The sequence below is a fragment of the Catharus ustulatus genome, chromosome 2 (assembly GCF_009819885.2).
Source record: "Catharus ustulatus isolate bCatUst1 chromosome 2, bCatUst1.pri.v2, whole genome shotgun sequence".
Taxonomy (NCBI): domain Eukaryota; kingdom Metazoa; phylum Chordata; class Aves; order Passeriformes; family Turdidae; genus Catharus; species Catharus ustulatus.
This window is the reverse complement of record NC_046222.1, coordinates 37,326,309-37,341,818: the sequence shown is the minus strand read 5'-3', so window position 1 is coordinate 37,341,818 and position 15,510 is coordinate 37,326,309. Positions and strand designations below refer to the sequence as shown.

Below are 15,510 nucleotides of genomic sequence, written 5' to 3'. Positions count from 1 at the left end.
CGCCCATCCAGAGGCACCCCCCGGCCCCGTGCAAGTGGGATGGCCCCTCTAGAGGCACCCCCGGTCTCCGTGCAGGCAGAGTTGCCCCTCCACAGGCACCCCTCGGCCCCGTGGAGGCAGCACGGAGGCGCGACAGCCATAGCCCGGCCCCGGAGAGGCAGCACGGAGGGGTGACGGCCATGCCCCGGCCCCGCCGGATGCAGGTGGGCCTGGGACCCCGCGGCACCGCCCCTGCCGGGTACAGGCGGGCTCGGGGGCCCATGGCTGCCGGCTTGAGGCAGGGCCTCGGCCAGCAACCGCGCGGAGGGAGCTGGGGGCGGAGCCTCGCTGCAAAAAAAAAGTGCACCCTATAGTCCAGTGCGCCTTATCTGATCTACAAAGTTGCGAATTTTGCCGACTCCCGGCGGGTGCGCCTTATAGTCCGGTGCGCCTTATGGTTGTGAAATTACTGTAATGTCAGGGTCAATTTTTCCAGACCAAAACCTGTTGCTGTGTCCTTACAGCCACAAAAAGAAGGCCTGGATATCATACACCATGGTTAGAGTGTCAAGGAATCTTATAGCAAAGTAAAAAGGGGTGCTTTTAATCCCTGAAATGTCATGCTGTGGGTGAGAAGCATTCTCCAAATGACTTGGGTGGCTCTCAGTTCCTCCCTGTTCCTGGGGGATAGAAAATATGGGCTAGAAAAGAAAAAGCTAGTCTATTCCAGCAAGGACAAGAGAAAATACAAAGCTGAAAAGTACAGACAAAGAAAGAAACAAAGGTAAAATGAGAAACCTTAGGAGATACTGCCCATTGTTGAGGTGCTCTTCAGACAGCTGAATGAAGAAAGTTCTGCTCACCACCAACCCCTCTGTATGTAGCTCCCTGGAAGGGGCCAGGGAGGGTGGCCAGTGACCACAAACATGGTTACTCACCTGATTCACAGATTCGTTTCTCCGTCCTCTTCATATTTGTTCTCTTTTAATCAGCTGTGTCCCTGAGATATTGGAAGCTATACTAAGCACACTGATGAAACTTAATGGAGACTTGCCTTCCTTACCTTTCCCAGTTTGATCCAGCAGTAAATGTGTCCAGGTTGCTAATCCAATCCTTTACCTGGACTGAACAGCTGTGTAACAGTGACTTGGGGAGACAAATGCCATAACTCTGAATGTGTCCCCCTTCCTTTTATTCCTTCCCCAGTTCTCTATCCTGAGCATGGTGCCACATGGTCAGGAGTATGCCTGTGGTCAGTTTGGATCAGCTGTCTCAGCTGTGTTCCCTCCTAGCTCCTTGTGCCCCCCCCAGCCTCCTCACTGGTGGGGTGGGGAGCAGAAAAAGCTTTGTCTCCATGTAAGAACTGCTCAGCAGTAATTAAATATCCATGTGTTACCAACACTGTTTCCAACATGAATCCAAATCATAGCTGCATAGCAGCTACTATGGGAAAAAAATAGCACTATCCCAGACAAACAAGCACACTAAATAATACTTTTTACTTTAGTTTGCCCTATGTACATCTTCTCTAGTGCTCAGATAGGCACAGGAACAGGGTGAAATGCACATATATTTCTTAACAGCTAAGTAAACTTAGAGACAAGCCAGAAGAACATAAAACCTTAAGAACCATAGGACAGAAGTCAGACAATGTTTCTACATCTCTAAGACAAATAGAGTTTTGGAGATCATCTCCTAAAATCAACCTTATCCTTTAAATCTTCTTACAAAAGCAAAGAGAATAAGATTTCTCATGCAAAGACATGGTGAAATTGCACAGTGCCCAGCAGTTTAAAACAGAAAAAACAGTTGTGTCTGAATTCTAGTCTCTTTACAAGACTAAGCCCTGAAAATTCCATAAGAAAATGCTACCAACTATCTGTGGGGTTTTTAGCCTTACCCTGGTCACTGTAGTCTGTTTCAAAGTAGCATGTGTTAAAAACTGCAAGTAGGGACTGGAAGATTAGATCCTTCCTCAGCTCAAACCCACTGAGATGTCCTGGACAGGCAAGTAGAAAGAAATGAGCAGTTTCAGAAAGGTACAGCTTCAAATCCACCGAAGATGTTACAGCAGTAGCAGTACATGGCACTGGTTCAGTCTTTCAAGTTTCTTCACCATCTCCCTTCAAAACGAAAGCAAAATCCTTCCCATGACTCACTAGGCTACTACCTTGGGATGTGGGGGTTTCTTTTTATATATCAAGCCTGACCTGCAGGGTAGTGCAAGTAGAAAGGTTACTTGGCTTTCTTTGGGATTTTGGTTTTTCTCTTGTAGTTCACTTTTTCCAGCCACAGAACTTGGCCTCAGGCTGATGACAGAACAGGTTTCCTAGACACCGTCTATATGTCTTGGATGTATATATATAAAATATCGTGTATTTTTTTTCCTTACAGAAGCATGAAGTGCCTGTTTTCATTCCTAAAGGGGTCTGGTAGGCCAGAATACATTAAAATGAACCTTGGACTTCATACTAGAACATTCCAACTGTGTCCCACAGGTCCATGGCGCATTACACAGTATTACTGGCAGAGCCAGAACTTTGACAATGGTTATTGGAGCAGTCACATTTCTGCCAGTCCATTTTGCTGGTCCTTCTGCCACTTGCCTCTTCCAGGCACAGAGTGCCAAGAAAACCACTTTTTCTCTCAAGTCAAAATTCATTTCCCGAAGTAGAAAATATAAAGACTCTCTCCTAGTCTGAGAGTCTGGAAAATTTAGAATTTCAGTTTATCACTAAGTATCTTTGTGGAAACTTTGATCAAGAGTTGTTAGCAGTCACTTTTTAGAATCACAGAGTCATAGAATATTTGGGGTTGGAAGGGATCTCACAGGTCATCTAGCTCCAAACCTCCTGCCATGGACAGGGATGCCACTCAGGCATCTCAGGGGCCCATCCAATCTGGTCTTGAACACTTCCAGGGATGGGGTACCCAAAACCTTTCTTTTAGACATGGACACAAGTCTTTGTGCCCTAAAATCCCACCACAATCAGATCAACAGTGTGCAGATTTTACCTCTGTACTTTGAAGGAAATGCTAATATGCACACAGAGTGCCCTGCAGAAAGACAGTTGCATCCATGGGATCAATTTTCCATGGCTCCAACCATGTGTTGAGAAAATTCATTCAATGCACTGTAAAACTACCCTGTGAAATTAGGATTGGAAGTTCATGGCGACTCCCTACACATTCCCAGACATCTGGGAAATCATAGGTGCTAATGAACTCTGGGTCATTGGAACAATTGTGTTGTTAACACAACGTTTGATAGGCTGCGTTCACTGAGCTACACCACAATTTCCAGCACAACTGCACCAGCCAGGCTCCTGCTGGTCTCTGCTGTGACTACCCACTCTCCTCAGCTGTTAGCCCTGACTTGTAGTTTGCGCCCATGCCAACCAACACTCTTGCAGACATATGCAGGACATAGGACAGGGACTGTACCCAGTGGGAGCAGAGGGGTTTTTATCCTGCTCTGGATAAAAGAGGAAAGAGGACTTAGATATGCTGCACATCTAGATTTCAGGACCTGAGACAGGATCCTGGTCCATTTTATTTTAAGCACGAGACCATGTGTACATGGACCAAGCAGGAAGCTTGGTATAATTTTTTCCAAGTTTACTCAGTAAGAAAACAGCTATGCAGTCCAACCTCAGTCCTTCTCCTGTGGCCATAGAAGGGCATATCATAAGGTACCTAGAAAAGGAGATTTTTTTCTCAAGGGTAGAACAGCAGGAAAAACACACCTGACAACCATTTCACCCAGTCACACATCTCTGTTCATATCAGCTGAGGCTCTGCCCTTTTTTTACAAATTACAGTAATTTCACGATTATAAGCCGCACTATTTTGACTAAAATTTTGGTCCGAACCCAAAGTGCGGTTTATAATCAGGTGCGGCTTATATATGGACAAAGAACAAAAAGTTGCTGTTTTAGTTTGGAGGACAGGTGTCTGCTGAGAAAGGCAGGAACTTCTCTTTTAAATGGAGAATGTAAACCCCCTCTCTCCAAATTATTATAATTTGGAAATCAAGGGGCTTTCAGGAAAAAATATGGAAATTAGGAATAACAGTTCTTTTCTAGGCAAATCAAAATAGAAATACAGTACTACAAAGAAACAAATCCCAAACCCTGACACAGTCAGAGTACAACCTGACACCCCATCAGGCAAGGTGTTGGTAGCAGTTCCATTAAATGGTGGCTGCATCCTCCTGCAGTGACAGATGTGATTCAGTTGGAGCAGTGCTCCTGCAGAAGGTGCAGTTTCCCTCCGGAGCTCCAGTGGTGATGTGCAGAAATCCAGTTTTCCTCTGGAGTCCAGTGGAGAAAGGGGCTCCCTTAGTATCCCAAAACCTCTGTTTTTATCTTGGTAAGAAATGTTGGGCTCTTCCCCCTGGCTGGAGCAACTTCCAATGGGATGCAGTAATTTTATCAGTCCCACAGTGAGACTCAATGGGCCATTAGCAGAAAATGACTCGCTGGAGGAAGGATGGGTTGTGAAAAGATAAAGAACAATGCCCAACCTGGTTTCAATGGATGGCCCATTAGCAGATTATCTGTCATTGAGATAAGGATCACTGTCCCCACCCTCAACATATGGTGATAGAATAGATAGCTTTTATCACACTCTGTACTGTAACCTGCGGCTTATAATCAGGTGCGGCTTATGTATGGACAAAAAACCAAAAAGTTGCTGAAACCCAGAAGTGCGGCTTATACTCAGTGCGGCTTATAATCGTGAAATTACTGTACATTTAAAAAATAAGAACTTCAAGCATTTTGTCACTGGTGACTGGCCATGTTTTATGGCCACTTCACCTTTTTTTCCCAGAAGTGTTGTCTACAGTGTTTGGTATGCTCCACTTTCTCACTCTCAGTAGGCAAAAACTATCCAAGACTGGACTCGCTCTGGTTGTTGACACATCTACATTGACAGAGAAGCCTTTTTTCCTGGACAGTTTCTTTTGGAATCAAAACTGAAGTTTTATCAGCCCTTTTATTCCAAAACTTCATTAACATATCTTTCTGAAAGTGTCCTTCCATGTCCCTACATAGAATCATAGAATAGGCCACACTGGAAGGGACCTTGAAAGATAATTTCATCCAATCCTTTGTGGGACAGGAAGCCTAGCTGAGATTATCTGCTGCCTTGTCCAATCATGTCTTGAAAACATCCAGTGAAATACATGGGATAAAAAGACCATGCTAAAGGATCAAAATCTTTCCCCCCACCCTTAAGAATAATCTAAATCCCATAAAGCAGCCCACGGAAAAGCTCTAGAAATCTGTTGGAACACACTGCAGGAGCTCCCAAAGAACTGCACTGAAATTCAAGGCTGCACCAAGCCAGGCCCCCAAACCTTGACCCTGGAAATGTTTTTTCTACCACAGCAGCCCAGAGCCATGGAAACACAAAATTACCACCTTCCCTTTGTTGTCTTTTAGCAGTAGCATAGATTCTGCCTAAATGTCTGCTTACACACAAACCTCCGAGAAAAGAATAGCAGCAAATATTTATGACTCTCTGGCACAAAGTTAATTAGCCATTTGTCTGCCATTCCATAACTCCTTGTTTTAACACAATTTCTTTGGGTGATGATTTGGGACAATATTAGCTGCAGAGCTCATAAGCCTTTTGTGAATTATTTGGAACTGCAGGCACTTAGCTAATATGCTTTACCTCTAACTCAGTTATGTCTCCATAGTAATTGCTGTTTACACAGTATGTTTGCTAACCCAGGATAATATTATTTTCATCTGATTCTTCAAAATTAAGATAATATGACACCAAGATTATTAATTTTCATTGAAATGTTATGAAAAGCCTATTAAAGTGCTGGTCATCAGCCTAATAGGAATAATATATATTCCTTTGCTCTCTCAGGATCTGAAGTGGACAAAAAGGCTATTGATAATAAATGTTCTATTCAGATGAATAACTGAATGGGGCAGACTTTTAAATACAAGAGAAACATGAAGTGATACAAGTGTTTTATTCATTACCATAAGGACTGGATTTCTGTCCAAGTGGCACTACTAAAGGGAAAAAAGAAATCACTACAGACTACCTCTAGCAATGTGCTATCCATCTGAAGCTGACCTCTGTGGACAAGGAGCTGCAGCATCTGACTGCTGCTGAAGTCTGAGGTTCTGAGCCCTCAGTTAAAATCTACTACACAGAGATTCAGCTCTGGCCTGACCCTACTGCTCAAGACCCTCTACCAGCAAGGAGCTGAAATAACTCTTGTCCAGGAGCAACATACTCCCTGCAAAGGTATAAATAGCTTGGAACTCCTTCTCCCATTAACTGGTTCAAATTCAATGAAGTTAATGGTAAATGGATTTATGTCCAGGGATGACCTGGCCCTGAACATCTTAGAAAGTCACATACCTTCTATCCAAACACAGTGAATTATCTGTTTTTCTGAGACATTTTGTTTTATATGGATTGCCACTGTTGTGTTCACTCTGCCTTTAGATTAAAAGTTGTTTGGGCAAGGACACAAGGACTTTACCATCAGTTCAGGCCCATTAAGACGAAATAAACAGCTTTTATTGTTAAAGAACAAAATAAAACTGCAGGGGAAAGGCCCAAGTGATTGCATTGTGAGTCTGGACAATGCCTCAAGGGAGAATTCCAGGGATGGGACAAAGGAAATCACAGGGAGGGGACTGGCAGTCACTTTCCTTAATTTTCTGGTGCCTCAGCCACTCCTGAAACAGGAATGAGAGAAGGCTCCAGAAGCTGCTGTTTTCAACAACCCACATATTTGAATGGAACCTCCTGAAACAATTTTCTAGTTTAAGAAGATTGCTTATTTTGATCTTTGAAACAAGAGATTAATCAACAGGATTTACTGCTGGGCAAGTTCACTTCGAAAAATATTGCTACCTTCATTTCCAGCCTTCACAAACAAGCAAACAATAGCTTAATTTATTCATATTGAAAGATGTTTTTACCCTTTAAATCTTACCTAGAATTTCTGAAAGGATTGTCTACAGTCACGAAAGCTTGAAAAACAGCCCTTTTTGCATAGGTATGTAGTATAAGGATAAAAACTAAGTGCCTCAGTAAGAAACATGGATCATTTTTATAGATTTTCAAAATGCAAGAACCTCAAAAACCATCTGCATAGGGCTTTTTATGTGTAAAGATACACAATAAAAACACTTGATTAGTTACTATTATTTATTATTACATACTTATTGCTTATATTCATAACAAATATTTTTCCTAGTCATATTTTCTTTAATGTGCTTCTCCAAAACAGTTCTGTATACACTTAGCCACCTATTCCCTTTTTTAAAAAATAATTTATTTTTAAATGTGTTTATTTATTTTTAAATAAAGGATTAGAGTTATAGCAGACTCTGAAAGATGTGGTTTCACTAGGGCTGTGGGACAACTAAAGCAATAGATGCAATAAGAGTAGAGTGGTGAGATACCTACAAGAGTTCCCTCAGGGATCTCTAGTGCATGTTGAAGAAAAAGATCAGCTCATTTCACTTTATGGTCTCTTTCCAGCTTCATTCTGTTTCCATAGGTATGTAGTTAAATAGAAAAGGAATGTTGCATGACTTAATTTAAGGAAGTTATCCTGTATTTGTCTCTAACATCAGCAAGAATGGAATAAGTATAGAGCCCCTGGTGTGCACCTTTCCTGCAAACACCCAAACTCTCTACAGATTTTCCTTCTCAAGGTCTTTTCACATAAGTAGATTTTCAGATTGTTTCTTTCCTCTTGTGACTTGCCTTAGGCAAAGAGTATTTTCTGGTACTCAGAGGCTTCAACAACAGCACAGAGATTTCCTATTTGTTTATTACCCTCATAAGCACAGATACATAACCTCAACTCCTCTATCTTAACATCTTGCTTAATCCCTTTTTCTTATTTTAGGGGCTCTGATCCACAGTCTAAGAAATAATTAGTCCACCCAGGAACCACTTTTTAAGACGCTGCACTATGGAGTTCTATTGCATCCTGCAGCCTCCTTCTGGCACTGCCCTGTAGAGTCCTAACATCAGCTCTGTGTGCTTTGGACACACATACATTATTACATTATTGGATTTTCTTTTTCAAGAGAGTCACAAAAAAAGCAACCCGTTTTCAGATAAGGATTTCTCAAAATTTAAGGTAAACTATAAAAATTGACTTCTTTATTTCTAGGAATCCAAAGCAGAGGTAAGAATAAAGCCTAGTTCTTCAAATTTACATTTTAAAAAGGAGAAAAAAAATCACAACAAATAATTCCCTTGTCACATTAGATGCTAGTTAAAATGCAGAGCGTGCAGTTCCAAAGTGTTGGCATTATTTGTATTTTTTCCTGCATAAATTCCCCTTGGGCAATTCATTACGAGGTTTGGTACTCACTTTTTAAAATGCTGTGGAGGCTTATGCTGCCATTATACTAAATGCTGCTATGCAGCTTAAAAAGCATACCTTGAAAGCATGAGTTCTGTCCTAGCAGAAGTAAGCTAGCAGAAAATGCTACATCATCTCCCTAAATATCAACTATGCACTAGGCTGCCCTTGGAGACTGCAGCTGAGATGGGCAACACGATCTCCAAGCCTTCCACCTCATGGGAAATTTTTTCAGCTAGCAAACCATTTGTGAAATGTTTGGGGGGAAGAGTCTGTCCTTACCTCCTGTGGCAGCTGCAGGTTTTTAATCTGAATTTCAGTTCTGGAGGGTCTTGTGCTTGCCAGCATGTGCCTGGCACTTGCTGAGGAAAATGGATCCAGCTGCACGGGAGTGCCTCTCCACTTTTCAAAGGTGCTTAGGTAAATCCCTAACCATTCCAGAGTGAGAAACTCTGTTTAAGCTCAGGGGAAGACCACAAGCACATCGAAAATTTTCTGATCAGGCTGGGAAGTGTGCAGTGATTTTAGAGTACTCACAAAATTAAGCAGGAGTTGAGAAGTCTTTCTGTTTCTTTATCATCAGTTTGGTCACAGACACCTACCCTGTTTTCAGAAACCAGTCCAGCCCTCAGCAGTGTGGTCTCAAAGCATCCCTTTGCTTTGAAGTCAGACCCTGAGGGGAAGGGGGGGTAAAAACTTGCATAAAGAGGAGGTAATCTCTCTTCTTCTTTAGTAGCTCAGCAGTAATGGAACTTGCCTAGATAAGGATTGTGGTTATTATCCCAGTCTGTCTTCAGGGATTTGAAATTTTCACCTTCTGGGCAACTGTTCTTATCACTGGGATAAACCTCACCTGCAGAATTTGCCAAAACCCTCTAGCAGATTGTTTCACTTTGATGCTACTATAAACACACATTAAAGAGAGAAACTGTGTGATATAAATTACATATTTGCTGCATCTGTAAATAAAACATCTCTCTTTTCTTATCCCCTCCACCCCCATCTCTCCACAGGTGATGGTCATGCTTCTCTAGCTCATTAAATATCAAACTACTCTATTAAAGTGAAGCAGTTTTTATAGACAAGATAGAAAAATTCCCCCTTTGGTGCACAAGGCTGTGATTCAGGTTGCTGGTGATACTGCTTCCTACTCCCTGAGGCAGGAAAATATCAAAATCACATATTCTCATTACTAAGCGCTGGGAGAAAATTCCACAACCACCTCCTCTTGCAGCTGCAAGCCTGACCCAGTCTCCCAGTATGCATCCAAATCTTGATGACAGAAATGGATTTCACAGGTGCACTCCCCCAGCGTTTGGAGGCTCAGAGATCTCCCTCTTTACGGGGCTGAGTCTGGTGAGATGCCATTCCCTCTCATGCAGCTTCCAGTAGATTAAAAGGCTGATGAAAGCAGCAGTGTAGCACTTACCAGGTTGCAGCATAATTCCCCTTGCAGATGTAAGTTCTGTCAGGATTCCTTCTACATTTTGGTCTTACCAATGACGTCTGCAGTCTGTTCCAAAAACACCTCGGGTTTTACCATTTCTGATCAGTGGTCTGTTCCTGGTATCTAATGCACCTGGTTCATTCCCTTTCCTCTTATCAGGATGCTGCTCTGAATGCTTTCAAGTCCATAAATTTCTTGGAGGATACAGATGATTGCATAAAATCATCTGGACTTGCCAGATGGTATAATATATATTATCCTTAATCTCTACTATAGAGAGTAGTTTCTTTATGACCCTTGCCATTTATCAACAAACTTTAGATTCATCATATTTTCTCAAATAAAATTTCTTTGATTCTTCTCCTTCATCCTAATGCTTAGTTTGAAAGGTCTACAGGCATATTCACAAAAAGCAACATCAGGATTAAAATTGACTGTGAAATTGAAATTCACCTCCTTATGACTTTGTTGAGTCTCTAACACAAAACTTACACTACTTTTTTTCGCCTACATCTTATTTGCTGTCTATCATGTACAGCACTCCTTGATCAGATATTTAATGGTTTATTTTTTCTTCCCTCTGAAAGGTAAGCAGTCCCATGAATGCTTTGCTTTCAGATCACAGAGCACTTTAAACTAAAGAACTGGACTTCTGAGCTTCACTTGAGCATCTGGCAGACAGAAGAAATGGAGATAGCAGCAGTTTTCCTGGAGGACAGTGTCAATAAAATACAGAGCAGGATATTGTATCCCAATAAACAAGTCCACAAAAAAAGATGAGGTAAGTTCCCACTTCAGCCTTCCTCATACCTTCTTCTGCTTCAACTACTGCTTTGACAAAAAGTCAAGAGCATGGGCACTACTGGTAGATAAATTTATTGGGAATGATGCAAATCCAAAACAGGACATTCATTATGAAATCACGGAGCTGCAAAGCTACATGTATGCAGGAGTGCTGCTACCACTCAGGCAAAAAGGTAGAACCTCTTGATTAGATAGATCTCTTGATTGCTGCTCTTGATTAGATAGTTGGGGAAAGAGGGGGGAGGAAACAGCAAACTTTTTCCCTAAACTGAGGATTATCTGAGCTCTCCTTATACCAGTGTTTATGAACAGTCTGTTACCTATATCCCAGCCATCCACAAAACCTTCCTTACCTACACAAGGCAGTAAATTTCTTAAATTGGAGGATATTCTCCTACAGACCATAATGTCTTTCTACCATTTCTCTAAAAGAGCAAAATCTCAGAGCCAAAAAGGCAAGGCACCACCTTCTCAGCTCTCAGTACAGACTGATCAAGGATTGCACACATCCAGCTTCTGCCTGTTCTGTTGCTGTCAGTATTCTGGGGTACATGCACCAAAAACAGACACACAAGCCTGCAGAAAAAGTTAGGTATGCCAGGATAGTATAGCTAGGAGCCTGTAAGCTGATATTCCTTGGTGGCCAGCTTCACATAGTCTTCAATTACTACTGAAAATCTGCATGCTCTGTTTGCTCCAGCAGGGATCTGCTTACAAATTAATGGTGTTCAGGTTGCCTTAGGAGGCAACCTAGAGTAAGGATGTGGCACACTGAGTACCCAGACCCCAATTTATTCTGCATAAGATCATTCTTGAATGATGTGCATTCTTGAAGGTATGTGCTATCACTTATAAATCACTTAGAAACTTCCCAGTGTTTCCTTGCCCTGAAATTGTGTTTTCTCCCAGAAAGGAATATGGAAGAATCATTCCTTTGAAAACTGGTTCTGTTTGAAGAAATCTACAATTTCTGGTAATTTGAGCTGTATGTAACAGGCTGGAAATGTGAGAAATGGGCACTTAAGATGACTTTGGTCTTGGCTTCCAAGGCAATGTGCTACTGAGAATAAATTTCTGCCTTGGGTGTTGCATGTACCTATTCTCTTGTGTGTGTGATGGGTTTATTGTGTGCTTTGATAGCCTAAAAGAAGACTGAACTGCTTTCATCTAATTTCACATCTAACTGAAACACCATCAGTCCAGAGGCACAGCAAGAACTGAAATGTTTCTGAACTCCTCTGCTGCTGAGAATAGCAAAGGCTTGATGAAGGTCTTCCCAAATTCCAAAAAGCAAGACAGTCTGCTTGAAAAGCAGCATTTGCTTGAGATATTGGTTTTGTTTTGAGTTTGTTGGTTCTTTGGGTCTTTGTGCTACAGCAGACTAGAAAGAGACAAACTTTTCCAGAGACAAACTTTTCCAGAAGGGAAGCTTTGTCAATAGAAACAATACCTTTTATTAAGCCAAATGCTATAGCTACAGAAAAAAAACAAAAAGAAAAAAAAAACACATTTCAGGAGTGAGAACTGAAGAACTGAAGAAAGTTTATGTACCTTAAAGCCTGCCATCTGTTCCAATACAAGGTATTTCATCTCCTTACAATCTTTCTCTTGTTTATAACCTTGGAGCATCATAAGCGTGAAAAAATTTATATTTATTTGATATGACAAATCTCTATGCAATAGAATAGCCAGTAGGCCTCCAGGAAAAAAGCTGATTTGATTTATAGAGGGAAAGGTTCATGCTTTTTTTCATTATTATTATTTACCGAACTAACCTGGGCTTTGGTTCTAGCTATTTGCTTGGCTGGTTGATATTTTGCAGTGCAGTACTTGCTTGATATGAAAGTCAGATCTGCTCAAGGTTGGAGTTATTGCTCATTAAAAGCCTTGCCACAAAAGTTGCTTTCTCACAAATAGATTATTTTATAAAATCAACATTTTTCTGACCAAAAAGAATCTCTCCAAAAAAATTTCATCAAACTCTTTGTCTGTCTGTGGAGGTAGTCAAGAATAACCAATAATAAAAAAATAACAGAAAGCTGGAGAAAAAATAATGCTAGAAACAAAACAGTATGATGCACATAATAGTTTCTGTCAGCCTGGACTTGGGAGCAGAGAAAAGATTTAATAAAAAGCAGAAAATCAGTTCTCATTAGTGAGTAGGCAATTTCCAGAATGAAGGGCTCTTGAAAAGAGCTGTGAAGTGTTGACCCTGGTTGGACACCATGTGCTCACAAACGTTGTTCTGTCCCTCATAGCACAGCAGGGAAAAAAGAATATAACTAAATTCTCGAGGATGGAGCTAAGGACAGGGAGAGGTTACTCACCAATTACCATCATGGGCAAAACAGACTTGACTTTAACTCAACTTATTGCCAATAAAATCACTGTAGGGAAATGAGAAATAAGAGCTAAATCTTAAAAACATCTTTCCTAAAAACTCCTTGCCTCCAGCAGCTCAGGAGCACAGGGAGTGGTCAGTCCATCACACATTGTCTCCATCACACAATCCTCTAGGAGGATTTCTCCTCCCCTGCTCCAGCCTCAGCTCCCTCCCACAGGAGACAGATCACAACAAACTGCTCCAGTGTGGGTCCCATGAACTTCCCATGGGGTCACAGCCTCCTTCAGACATCCCCCTGCTCTGGCTGGGATCCTCCAGGAGCTGCAGGTGGATCTCTGCTCAATCTTGGACCCCTATGGGCTGCAGGGGCACAGCTGCCCCACCATGGACTGCACCAGGGGCTGCAGGGGAATCTCAGCTCAGTGCCTGGAGCACCTCCTGCCCCTCCCTTCTGCACTGACCTTGGGTCTGTTGCTGTCACATATTCTTGGTCCTCTCCTTGCTGCTGTTGCTCAGAAGTTTTTCCCCCATCTTACATCTGTTACCTCAGAGGTGCTTCCACCATTGATGCTGGGCTCACCCTTGGCCAGTGGTGGGTCTGTCCTGGATCTGGCTGGCATCAGACATGAGGGAGGCTTCCAGCAGCTCCTCACAGAAGACACTACTGCAGTCCCACACTACCAAAACTCAATACAATACCTGGTTTGAATTAAAAAGGGGAAAGGGAGATTTAAATCAGATCATGACTATAGAGTTTACTCATAAAGGATATAATTGCATAAGACTGTTATAAGGTGATGATAAGTGTAAGAAAATATTGTTTTTATTTTAAGAATAGAGGGGAAAAACACACCAAACAGAAAAAGTTGAAGGGTTTAACCCTTCAACAGATATCTTCAAGAGACTACAGATTAACTCTTAGAATCTCCTTTTTTCCATGGCTCCGAAGTACAATTACATTTTCTTTTCAAGAATATAAAAACTGCACTGTCACACTTTGTTCAGATACCTGTAAGGACTCTTTATATCTGCTGCCAGGTTTTCCCTGATGAGCTGCTTTCATAAACCAGCCTCATTTTTCATTTACCTTTTCATCTGTCTGACCATGACAATAAGCTCCATCTCTTTTTATAGCCGCTGCCAGATGCCACAGAGGTGCCACAACTGTACCTCTTACTGGGTGGGTAGTACTTTAGGGGTCAGTTGATGTGGCTAAGCTTTCTAGTCCAGGCAATTTGCTTTGAAATTCCTGTAATTAAAATGAGAATAAGGAACGGAAAAATAAATAATGGTCAACAAGTGTAGAAATGCTGAAGAGTAAATTATTTCTTTACAGACCACAATATTTTAAATAACAAACTGTACAAACCAGATCTCACTCTCCAAATGACATTTTTAGCAATGATATTTCAGAAGGAATTTAGAAGGTGATGTGCAAACCTGACCTGCTAATATCAAACCACAGCACAGCAGCCTCCTTTTTCAGCAGTCCAGGAATACCCCCTGTATACATTTTGGTTCCATCAATAACAGTAAAAAGAGTAGTTGGTCATAATGTGGTCCAGCTTTCTGTACCCTCTGTTGGGGAGCAGGGATGAATTCTTTCTCCATAAGGGTTTTCCACATCTTGTCCCAATATTTCCTGCTAACCATCTCTGCTAATCTGATTACATTTTCAGTGGGAGAGGAGAGGAGAGGAGAGGAGAGGAGAGGAGAGGAGAGGAGAGGAGAGGAGAGGAGAGGAGAGGAGAGGAGAGGAGAGGAGAGGAGAGGAGAGGAGAGGAGAGGAGAGGAGAGGAGAGGAGAGGAGAGGAGAGGAGAGGAGAGGAGAGGAGAGGAGAGGAGAGGAGAGGAGAGGAGAGGAGAGGAGAGGAGAGGAGAGGAGAGGAGAGGAGAGGAGAGGAGAGGAGAGGAGAGGCTTCAGAAGTTGAAGGGATGTGACAATGATACAATGAGAAAGGGAGGGATTAGAAGTGTCAACCTCAGCTAAGGGGAAAGGAGCTGCTCAGGCACCCCAAAGACTGCACTCTTAGCATGCAGCTATACTGAAAATATGAATTTTACCAGGTATCACTTCTTTTCCTTAGCTTTGAGTACTGAGATGTTTTAAGCAGCATCATTCCCTATGGTCAGAGAGATAGAAAAAATATAAACTTGTTGCCTTTGACTTTGATCTTGGACAATTTTCCTGAATTATCAAATGCACTATGAAGCTTCTCCATTTTTTCTGTCTCTCTCTGTAACTGACTCTAGACCCTAAGTCTCTTGGGTGAGGTTCACACAGCTAAAATTCTTTTATTTAGTTTTATTTAGCAGTAGTGAAAACCTGGTTTTATCCCAATATTTGCCCTTAGCAGACATCAAGCCCAGTAAACTTAGCCTTGATTCTAGGGCCAATTTCAGGAAGTGAAGCTGCAGCTGGCTGCTTCCACATTCCCCATGCTGCTGCTGCTGCTGTGTAGAGTGCAAGGTGGCAGCTATGGAGAAATGTGTGAGTGAGGTAGTGTCACTTCTCCATGTCACTTCTCTGTCCACTTGACCCCTTTTTCCCTTACAGTGACAATTTCCTCT

General features: G+C 42.0%; 1 long non-coding RNA gene across 1 annotated transcript in view; it reads right to left on the bottom strand.

The window, feature by feature from the left end:
- Positions 1-9,889, bottom strand: part of LOC116992544 — a 151,448-nt gene extending 141,559 nt beyond the window's left edge. Inside the window, exon 1 of the long non-coding RNA XR_004417071.1 lies at positions 9,774-9,889. This is a non-coding gene — a long non-coding RNA (uncharacterized LOC116992544). The remainder of the gene's footprint in view (positions 1-9,773) is intronic.
- Between the last annotated feature and the right edge of the window lie 5,621 nt (positions 9,890-15,510).